Here is an 11,796-nt window from a genome sequence, read left to right as displayed (position 1 = left end):
ATGAAAAGTGAAGATTATCGCTCGTCATTCAGTCAGTGAGACCGAATGATTATCATTCACTTTGGCTAGTTTGAACAATTTTTTGAACGATAATTGTTCCGTCTAAAAGCACCTTTAGAGTGGTCGGCTGTCAATAGGCCGATTACAGATTGGAAGCACCAGCGATCATTCGTAATCTTTTGGAAATATGGAAACAAGTGTTCAATTATCATGTGGCACTACCACTGGATAAATGAAGAATTGCACAGTTAATAGTGAACTCAATGTACTGACCATGTAACACATGGATTCTTTAGTGACAGGGGGATTTTTGTATTCACTCTTTACTCTGGCTGATAGATAAGGGTGCTAAACAGTTCCTAAAGACTCTAGAAACGCAGAATTTAAAAATAAAGTATTAGGAAATGGGTTTTAATAAGTGTTTTTGTGGTCAAATTTTTAAATTTAGTATGGATCTTTTACTGTTACCAGGAGCTGTCAAGATCGTGTGAATGGGCTGCTTCCAGCTATTTGAAGTTGCCCATTCACACGATCCTAGGTGCGAGCTGTGTGCTTTCAAGGCTCCCATAGGAGCCTATGAAAAGCGCACAGCAAAGATAGGACATGTCCTATCTTTTGTGCACACCATGGAGCTACATGTGACCTGCACTCGCATGTCTTATCTTTGTTAGGTGCGTGCTGTTTCGTGTGCCTAGCATTCTCTCATGTAAATGCTTCTATAGGAACTACGTTCATCTCAACAAGCGCTGAATGGGACTCAGCCTGCAGTACCAACCTGGACCACTGCACAGTGGGCAAAGCTGTCTGCTTCCTGCAGCAAAGCAGCTAAAAGTGGGACAATCCATTTCATAGAGCTACACACATTACATGTGGACAGAGTCTGCACGTTGGCACCGGGAGTCTGCTTCAAGGGAAGAACATCTCTGTAATATGGAATGCATTGCAACATACCATGATTTTTTTTCTCAGATTCTCAAGGAAACCTCCTCTAGAGAACCATAGAGGCACAGAGTATGCCCACAGTAGAAGACGAATATATGTATGTCCAATTTAATGGTCCTTTTAGACGAACTGATTCTCAGATGAACGAGCGAGTGACTTCACCACTAACTCATTCACACTTGCTCAGCCTGTTTAGACAGGTAGATCATTGTTGAGAATTGTTCACTTCTCATTCATTGTTTCACATTCCTATGTGGGTCGTGAGGGATAACATCTCTCCTTAGGGAGAGCACCAAGAAGATGAGTGAGGAGACTTATAAGGCTATCCATGCTCCTCTGGGTAATATGCAAATAAGGAAGACGGAACAATACCTCTGCAGCGCCACCTACTTGATGGCAACATTCCTATGTGAAACACTGAGCAGGGAGAGTGTTTAAATGCAACGAGAAGTGAATGAGCATAGATTTTTAGTTCTCCTGAAACTGAACGACAAATGAAAAGTGAATAATTCTCATTCATAATTCGGTTGTTGGCTCGCGTTTAAACCAAATAATTATCTTTCACTTTCGTTAATTTTAACTTTTTTTAACAATAATTGTTATGTCTAAATGCGCCTTAAGGCTCGGTTTCCACAGGGCTGAATTGCCAGCAGAATGTCCATAGCGGACATTCCACTGCAGATCAGCCGCGGAAGGCTTGTCCCCAAACCCCCACCGTTTGGTGTGGATTTTGAAGCTGATTTCATCACGGATTCCTGTGCGGAATTCACTCCCTCATTGAGAAGGGGTGAGTTCCACAGCGGAGACGGTGATACAGTTGACATGTCACAGATTTGAATTCCTCGATGCAGCAAAGTTTCTGCATGGGTCTTGTGCAGGCTTTTTTCGCAGCAAGTGGATGAGATTTTCAAAATCTCATCCACTTTGCTGCTACTGTAAATGCACCAGAATTTCCGTGCGGAGGGTCCACATGAAAATTCCTCAGCAATTCTGCCCTGTGTGAACCCAGCCTAAGAGTTTCACTAAATAATCAGATGTGGCACCACATTTTATTGGTAGAAAAATGCCATAAGGTACAACTCAGGGTCTCTCTGATGCTATACCTGAAATACAGTCTATTTAATTCACAATGGAACATATCCTTGACAAATGTTATGTACATCTTTATATTCAGAAGCTCTGGCACAACGATAGCAGCCAAGGCGACAGCAGTTGTTGAAAACTACGTTAGTTGTTTTGCAGACAATTCAAATTTTCTAATTATTTGGATAAATTGCATAATATGGAAGATTGACAGATTCCTTACACTAGTAAGTTTCCTTCATTTTATAACTTTTTGTCTTGAACAAATTTGCTGGTGTCAGCTTAACACAGTCCACATTGAGAAATTAACAATTTAGATAAGGCAGCTGCTGATTTTCAAAAAGGCATGAGTGATCACAGACTGTGCTAATGTGTTTGCCCAGACCTGGAAATTCTTGTAGTAATTGTGTTAATTGGACATGAGAATGAACATAAAGAGGGACAGAGATAGAGAGTGGAATTTATTCATGGACGGGAAATTTAGAGGTCCTATGTGTTGCCCAGTCTTGTCTAGACAAGTGTGTTTTCACAGTGTTCTCGCACTGCATTCCGAAACATATTTCCATTCATCTATTGGCAAACTATATATAAAAGAAAGCTTCTAGTAATACAAATATGCCTTAATGTAAAGCTAGATACAGGCATGCTTTACATTCACCTTTCTATTAGATAATTAGTAGATTAGAAGTTCAACAGTCAACAAATGTTTTTTGTATTTGAAACCTAAAACAAGGACAGTTTGTCTCTTCAAAGCTATCCATTCACTTTAACATAGTCCAATTGCAGATTAGAGAATATTGGTATTACCACTACAGTTCCCTCACCCTTAGATCCACTTCATACCAGGTGTGACTGGGTTTAGAGTTAATAGGATTATGATAATGTTGACTGGTCACCAGCATCATTGTTTTTCCACATGTTCTTATCCCTTTTTGTACTGTGGTATCAGAGGTTACCTCTTCAAATTAATCCCTCTGGTATCCTGTTTGGTCCTGCTTTACAGGAATAGAGCCCTTAGCATTTCCCAACCTAAATACATTTGGTTTGAAGAGGTCAGATGAAGTGCTTCGAATAGTCTCTCAATTGAACCTCACAGTAGAATTATGCAGGTCTGCAATGGTTGTTCCCCTTCTTTCAATATCCTGTTTTAGAAAAGCTCCATAGAAATAGTTACCAAGTAACTTCAAAAATACGTGATGTGCCAGTTTTAATTTTAAGCCTCTTTGTAATTAAATGCCATTTGGAACCAGCTTTGAGAGAAGGGTTTGACACAACTCAAAGTGTTGAAGCCCAAACAGAAAGTTGCAGCTCCTTCACTATCTAGAGTCAGTTTGTGTAACTCGGAGCTTTGAGGCCAAAGGATGAGCAGTCTTTCTTGGTAATGCTATACATAGAATTAGTCATTCAAATCTAAAGGCAATCATAAGGAGATATTTTGTGGAGGACCTAAATAATATATTTTTCTACTGTTTGAGGCCTCGGTCACACGGGCGATTTTTCGCGCGATTTGCGCATGCGACCGGCGATTTTATAGAACCATTGCTTTGCAATGGTATCGGACATATGGGCGCTTTTTATGCGCTCGTCCGATAAATTATAGAACAGAAATCGCAGATCGCGCCTATCTGCGATTCCTTGTGTTCTGTATATGCGCTCAATGGGGCCGGCAGCAGCAGCGCCGCCCCATTGAGAACATATACTACACAAATCATTCTCCTCTGCCACAGCTGTAACAGCTGTGGCAGAGAAGAATGATGTTTGCCCATTGAATTCAATGGCCTGCCGGCGAGCGCGGGATGAATTTTCGGGAAGGGCTTAAAAATATGAGCCCTTCCCTAAAAATCATCCAAAAATGTGTAAAAATAAAAAATATATATATATTCACCTTGTCCGTGCAGCCGGAGTTCAGCCGCGGCCGGCCGGCAGTTCTCCTGAACTGCTCTGAGTAGTATTCAGCAGCCGGGTATTTAAAATCCCCGCCTGCTGAATGGGCTGCCTCTGATTGGTCACAGCCCTCACCAATCAGAGGCAGCTCTCACTCACCCATTCATGAATTCATGAATGGGTGAGTGAGAGCTGCCTCTGATTGGTGAGGGCTGTGACCAATCAGAGGCAACCCATTCAGCAGGCGGGGATTTTAAATCCCCAGCTGCTGAATACTACTCAGAGCAGTTCAGGAGAACTGCCGGCCGCGGCTGAACTCCGGCTGCACGGACAAGGTGAGTATATATATATATAATTTTTTTTTTTTACACATTTTTGGATGATTTTCAGGGAAGGGCTTATATTTTTAAGCCCTTCCCGAAAATTCATCCTGCGCTCGCCGTCAGCCCATTGCTTTCAATGGAGCCGGCTGTATTGCCGACTCCATTGAATTCAATGGGCTGGTCAGCGCTCCTGTGCTCCGGCCCGTTTCAAAGGAAACGCGGCTAGGAGCAGATTTTTCCGTCGATTTTTGGGCCCCGGTCATGCAATTTGCGGATGCGCATCCGTCATGCGATCCGCAAATCGCGGCAAAAAACGCCCGTCTGACCGAGGCCTAAGAGAATATTTCTTATTTTACCCTTGTTTTTGGCTTTATTGTTTAATATCAATGATGGCGGAGTATTCCGAATGCAAAACGAACATTTCATGTAACTTTTTTAAATATATGATTTGTAGAATTACTTCATTTTTATCCAGAAAATGTCACTTAAGTTTAGATGAGCAGTATGGTGGCTCAGTGGTTAGCACTGCTGCCTTGCAGCACGAGGGCCCTGGGTCAAATCTGACTAATGACAACATATGCATGGAGTTTGTATGTTCTCCCTGTGTTTGCGTAGGTTTTCTTCAGGTACTCTTGCCTTCCACACTCTAAAAACATGCTAATTGGTTATTTCAAAAATTGTTAGCCCCAGTGATTCTCCAATATCGCTAAGGAGGGCTAAAAATTGAAACTCAAAATATCAGAAGGATTGTGAGGAACTGCTTTTACAGTCTATATTCACACTAAAAATCAAGATCAAGTAAACTTTGCCTTTCTACTCTATGGGAGGTTTCTGTCTCACCTTAGGACACGTGAATTATGGTTTGACAGGTGTACCATGCCAGTTAAACTCCCTACTTGTTACTGTCCTCAGAGTAGACAACACTATATAGTATATGGGGGTCAGCCAACTCTTCCTGACAATAGGTGTTTGGGAAAGAAGGATTTGGCATATGTTAGATTTCAACATGATCGATCATTTGTGATCACATGATAAGCTACTTCCAGAGAGGTCTGAAAGTGGCTCCATACCCTTTCTCCATTGAAATAAACATGCACATTTAGTCAAGCGTTCATGCTTCTGGTGGATTCAGAGAAATAACTCTATAGAAGGGATAGCCAAGTGGGAAACAACTATATGCCTTTTTTTAAAACAGTGGTTGTCTTGTTGAACAGCTTAAAGGGGCTGTCCAGGGTTGGAAAAACATGTCTGCTTTCTTCCAAACACAGTGCCACCCTTGTCCATAGGGTTGTATGTGGTATTGCAGCTCAGCTCCATTGAAGTGAATGGGAGCTGAGCTTCAATACCAAACACAACCCATGGACATGTGTGGCACTGTAGCGGTTTAAGGCACTAGGGTGGAGCCTCAGGTGTAGCAGCCGCAGGTCTGAAGAATAGACAGGGAAGAGCCAGGGATCCGCAACGCAAGGTCTTGTGTCGCTGTACAAATGGAGGAGGCGGGTAGCGTTGTCCGAAGGGAAGCCAGAAGTCGGTATTAGGAGGTCTCAAATTGATAGCAGAGGAGCAGGTAGAACTGAAGCTTGATCAAGGCTTGGAGCATAATAATCACGTGGTGGTGCAGTGGCAGGATCAGGCTTTTATAATGAGCTGAATCAGGAACAGAGGCAGGAACTAGATAACCAGAATCATGTAACAAGACTGAGAGTCATGCAAGGAAATTGTCCACAGGCTGGATGGCACAGTAGTGAGAGCTACCAACTGGAGTGCAGGAGGTTCCCAGTTCGATTTCTGACAGGCACTGTGTTTGGAAGATAGCAGCCATGTTTTTCTAACTCTGGACAACCCTTTAATATTTAACTCGCTAACCTAATGCTTCATACAGTAATGACAACTCTATTTTTCATCTCACCATACAGTAGCATGTACAAATCTACAAATCTCTATAGTCACTGACCTTTTTTCATCCCGATAATCTTGGCCACCGCATACAAGTAGGTATTCTCCTCTCGTGGATAATTGGTTGAGATGAACATATCCCTTTAAGTGATACAATTTATTGATAAACATGATTTGAAATCTTGCCTTCTTAACTTGTGCTTTTAGTTGTGCAACCATTCCAGTTAGACAACTTTGTAGTCCCCCATGCAGATGTTCGGACCAGTGGTTAGACATGAGCTGTATAGTGGCTGAATCGGTATGAGTGCAGGGAGCGGTTGATTGCGGCTAGCAGGGATTGCAGTCAGTAGGACAGGGAGCATGTTATCAGGCAGAATAGAGAGTGATTTGGTTTAGGAGATATCGTATGCCTCCCTGAAGAGGTGCGTTTTTAGAGCACACATAAAGTTTTGTGTGTCAGGGATAGCCCAGATAGTTCGGAAATGTTCTTTGGTCTTCTTTCATCCTTGTTGGGGAAATTATGAAGGTCATTTTATAACTTAGTGGACCTACCCATTAGATAACTGACAGCCATTTCTCCCTCCTCCCCCATTTACATGCACATTTCTCCGAGAGTGCATGTTTATTTCAAAGTAGAAAAGGACACAAGCTACGACCAGAACTCTATGCCAGTGGCTTATCTTGTGTGGAAACAAAAGATGAGACTTTTTGAAATCTAGAGAGTCTGATGGCCTCTATACACATTAGAGCATTGACCCATCCTGAAGAAATGGGCCAGTACAGCCAAGTTTCACCTTTAATCTTTTGTTTCTTCAAGTAGTTCAAGGTTGATTTTGAAGTAATTCTTGGATCATTGCCTTGTTGCAATATCTAACCTCTTGCCACCTTCACTTTCTTCACTGGACATTGGCTTCCAGGATTTGTTGATACTTAGTAGAATCTATTCTTACTTCTAATACACATTTTCAGTGTCACTCATTGTCACACAAGCCCAAAGAGTTGACTTGAATTTTTCTGCATTGCTGATAACTGTGGCGACTCGCCGTCAGTCATGTGCAGTACAGTTTGGAGTTTTTTCACTGTTTGTATTTCCCGCTCCGTTGCTTAGCAATGAAGTGGTACTTGTTAATTGCGTATGAGCTAAAGGTTGAACAGTCTCCATTGACTTCAATAAAGGCCGCCTGTGCGGAATCTGTGGCAAAATAGAGCATGCTGCACAGTTCGTATCTGTGAGTGTGAGCGAAAAAGCGATTTAAGATGTTTTATAATGCCAGCGTTTTGTTGCGGATCCTCTGTGCAGATCCCGCAATTGGAATCTGCCCATGTGAAGCTGGCCTAAGGGTTCTTTCAGACAAGCTGATTACACTATGCAACACAATTTTTGTATCAGATAAGCAGATAGTTGGCTTATAGTAACTTTAGTGTGCCGAATTCAAATATGATATCCATTTTTTTCTGCCACGTAAGCTTTTCCAATTTTCGGGAATAATGTAATGCCCGCCCAATCACTTCAATGGATTAATGCAGTCTGTAAAAATACGTTCATGTGAACGAACCTATTGCAATCAATGGGTTCTTTTCACTGCGTATTACGCACACAAGACATCTCAGTCATTGAAAAGCGCTACAAAGGGAAGTACAATCCAAATATGATGGGCGACTTTTGCTGGTCGTTACAGAGGGAAAGTAATGTTTCTTACAGAAGGAAGTCAAGATCCAATCATCAATTTCTACCAAACTGTTATAATCTTAACCCCTTAGTGACCAAACTTTTTTCTGTTTTTCCATCTTCGTTTTTTCCTCCTCCCTTTTAAAAAATCGTAACTCCTTTATTTATCCATCGACGTCGCTGTATTAAAGCTTGTTTTTTGTGGGACAAGTAGTATTTTTCAATGGTACCATTTAGTGTACCATATAATGTGCTAAAAAACTTGAAAAAAATTATTAGTGAAGAGAAATGGAAAAAAAAAAAGAAATACCACCCTCTTTCATTATGCCTTGTTTCTACGGGACACAAAATGGCATAATAAATGTATTCTATGGGTCAGTACGATTACAATGATACCAAATTTATAGTTGTTTTTTTTTTGCTCTACTACTTGTATTTTTTTTCAAAGATATTTAATTTTTAAAAATTCTTTTCTGCCGCCATAGCGCAATAGCTTTTTTATTTTTCTGTCAACATAGTTATGCAAGGACTCTTTTTTGCAGGACATCCTGTAGTTTCCGTTGGTACCATTTTGGAATATATATGACTTTTTGATCGCTTTTTATTGCGTTTTTTCTTAGAGACAGGGTGACCAAAAAAAGCGCATTTCTCGCGTTCTTTATTTTTTTCTGACGACGTTCACTGTGCGAAGTAAATAATGCGTTACTTTGATAGATCGGACTTTTACAGACGCAGCGATACCAAATATGTAATTTTGTTTTATTAAAAAGCGTATCAGTGGTCACAAAGGGGTTAAATAAAGGAAATGTTTCGGAACTTGAAAGTGAAATGTTCTAGCTGCTATTCAATTTTACCCGTGTAATTAGCAGGTTTTAATTTTACAGAAAGATATTAATTACTTTCTGTTATGAATTAAAAAAAAAATTTGTTGCACGGTGTTATCCTTTGAACCAGCGAGTGACATCATTGCTAGTTCTTTCCCCTCGCGCAGTATGCTTAGACTGGCAGATACATCGTTGGCTCGTTCAAATGAGAAATCTTTTAGAATCGTTCAGTCTTTTACATTCGCTGTATAAGTTAATGTCACGGCATCAGAGTTCTTACTACAGACAATTGTTTTTGTGGCTATTTTAGTTTGTATTGCTAATAGGCCCATTTAGACCCAGCGATTCTCGCTCAAAAATCACTCAAAGCCGTCTTTTGAGCGAGAATCATTGGGTCTAAACACATGGACATCGTGCAGTTTTCATTAACGATGAGTCTTATCAAGACTGCGGGCTGAGTTCTCAGTGAGATACTGCTGATACTATTGTTTCAGCTAGTATCCCACTCGGAGAACACAGCAGAAGTATGCAAAAGACAAGCAGTCCAGCTGTCTTCTGGATACCCCGCTCGGAGCGCTCAGCTGTATACCAGCAGAGCGATCTGTGAACACAGTAGGATTATGCAGAACACAGCGCTCTAGCTGTCTTTTGTATACCCCGCTCGGAGCACTCAGCTGTGTACCAGCTGAGTGCTCTGTGAACAAAGCAGGAGTATGCAGAAGACAGCACTCCAGCTGTGTTCTGCATACCCCACTCAGAGAGCTCAGCTGTATACCAGCTGAGCGCTCCATGAACACAGCAGTAGTATGCAGAAGACAGGGCTCTAGCTGTGTTCTGTATACCCCACTTGGAGCGCTCAGTTGTACATTAGCTGAGCGCTCTGTGAACACAGTAGAAGTATGCAGAAGACAGCGCTCCAGCGCTGCACTCGGAGCACTCAGCTGTATACCAGTCACATTTAAGTGAATTTTGAGCAAACATGTTGCCGTGTAAATGCACACAACGATTATCGCTCAAAAGATGTCTTTTGAGCGAATTTTGAGCGATAATCGTTGTGTCTAAATAGGCCTTATCTCTTTTACTGGAGCAAGTTATAGTATACAATTTATTTTGACTATGACCTCCATACATTATCATTGTGCATAACCTTATGGATCTAGGTGTGCATATCTCCTTTTCCTACGCATTTGCACGTTAGGCTTTGTGAATGAAATATCCTGGGTAGTCATGTTTTGTATACTTATCTTGGATTTGATGGGATTATTGATCCTTGTATATTTTGTCTCACGCTTGAGATCTGTCCGTAGTGGCAGTTTATCCAATTAGTGTATAATGACCAGATTTTTCCTTTTTAAATATATGAAAGTATTTTTTTGTGGTGCATTATTGTTAGAATAAATATTTTCTTATATTTTACTGTTCAGTGTTGTGCACCTGTTTTTGGATGTATTTTGTTTTTTGTGATATGACTAGGTCTTACATATGATTTTGCACCCCCTGTGGTTCATGTCTGTATGATTGTAATGTCACAGCATCTTCTTGACCTAAAGCACCTTTACACAGGGTGATTATTACCAGAAATAATGCCCTAAAACAGCGATTGTCATCCCATGTAGTGTTGGTCGACGAGATCGGTCAAGCAATAAAATCGGCCCGATTTTTGTTAAAGGGGTTGTCCCGCGCCGAAACGGGTTTTTTTTTTTTTCAACCCCCCCCCCATTCGGCGCGAGACAACCCCGATGCAGGGAAGTAAAGAAAGTTTACCGGAGCGCTTACCTTAATCCCCGCGCTCCGGTGACTTCAATACTTACCGCTGAAGATGGCCGCCGGGATCCTCTGTCTTCGTGGACCGCAGCTCTTCTGTGCGGTCCACTGCCGATTCCAGCCTCCTGATTGGCTGGAATCGGCACGTGACGGGGCGGAGCTACACGGAGCCGCTCTCTGGCACGAGCGGCTCCATAGAAGACTGCTGAAGACCCGGACTGCGCAAGCGCGGCTAATTTGGCCATCGGAGGCCAAAAATTAGTCGGCACCATGGAGACGAGGACGCTAGCAACGGAGCAGGTAAGTAAAAAACTTTTTATAACTTCTGTATGGCTCATAATTAATGCACAATGTATATTACAAAGTGCATTATTATGGCCATACAGAAGTGTATAGACCCACTTGCTGCCTCGGGACAACCCCTTTAAATCGGATTGAATCATCCAGGTCCGATTTTTAGCAACCATTTTGGCTCTCTGTTTGGAGCTGAAAGGACAGGTGTGTTGGTTTAGCACTGCTGGCTTACACTGCTGGAGTCCTAGGTTTGAATCTACCCACTGCTGTAAGGTAACAGTGCTAACCACTATCACTACGATCTCCACTGTTGTTCAGGAAGGCCAAATTAAAGAACCCGATTTTTACTACTATTGATTTTAATTGAAGCCGGAATCAGGAGTCCTGATTCACAATTATTTTTTAATATCATGTAGGTCACTACCGACTCGATTATTTCAATAATCACTCAACGCTAGTCCTGTGTACATACAGCCCCAGCAACAAGGCACAGAGCAAGAAATCACTCAGTAGTCTCTATTCACTTAATTTCAACTCACTGAAAAGTGACAGGTGAACGCGACATCTCGCTCAGTATAAACAGGACTCATTCAATCTTTGATCAATCTAAAATAAACGTATCTGAAAGAAGTCGTAGACTCGTTGGGGCGGCAGAATTTTCATATAGCCACGGGCTCTTGCTAACTTTAATCCACCCCTGTGAACACCCAGGTCTGTAACAATGCTTTTGTCACCTTTTCCAACTTCAAACATCTCTATAACATGTCTTTTGAGGTTTCTGAAAGTTGTTTACATGGAGGCATGGTTCATACTAACAACTAGGATTGCATTGAGGATTATAATTAATTTAGCCAATAGTGATGCATAGTTGATTAAAATAAATTGAACTTGATGGACCTTCCTATTGTGAAGAACAGATTTATCAGTAACCAGGCTTGATGTGCCTTTATTTAATGAACACATTACCTGTGAAACCCACATAATCTTATCACCTTAACTAAAACACCTTTAGCCAATTAAGTCTTGGGGAATTCATCAACGTAGAGGTTCATTTACCTTTTCTACCACTACTGCGAATGTTTACTAAATGAGCTCAATAAAGCCTCATTCACACAAG

The sequence above is a fragment of the Eleutherodactylus coqui genome, chromosome 4, assembly GCF_035609145.1.
Source record: "Eleutherodactylus coqui strain aEleCoq1 chromosome 4, aEleCoq1.hap1, whole genome shotgun sequence".
NCBI classification, from domain to species: Eukaryota; Metazoa; Chordata; class Amphibia; order Anura; family Eleutherodactylidae; genus Eleutherodactylus; species Eleutherodactylus coqui.
Note: the sequence above shows the minus strand (reverse complement) of the source record.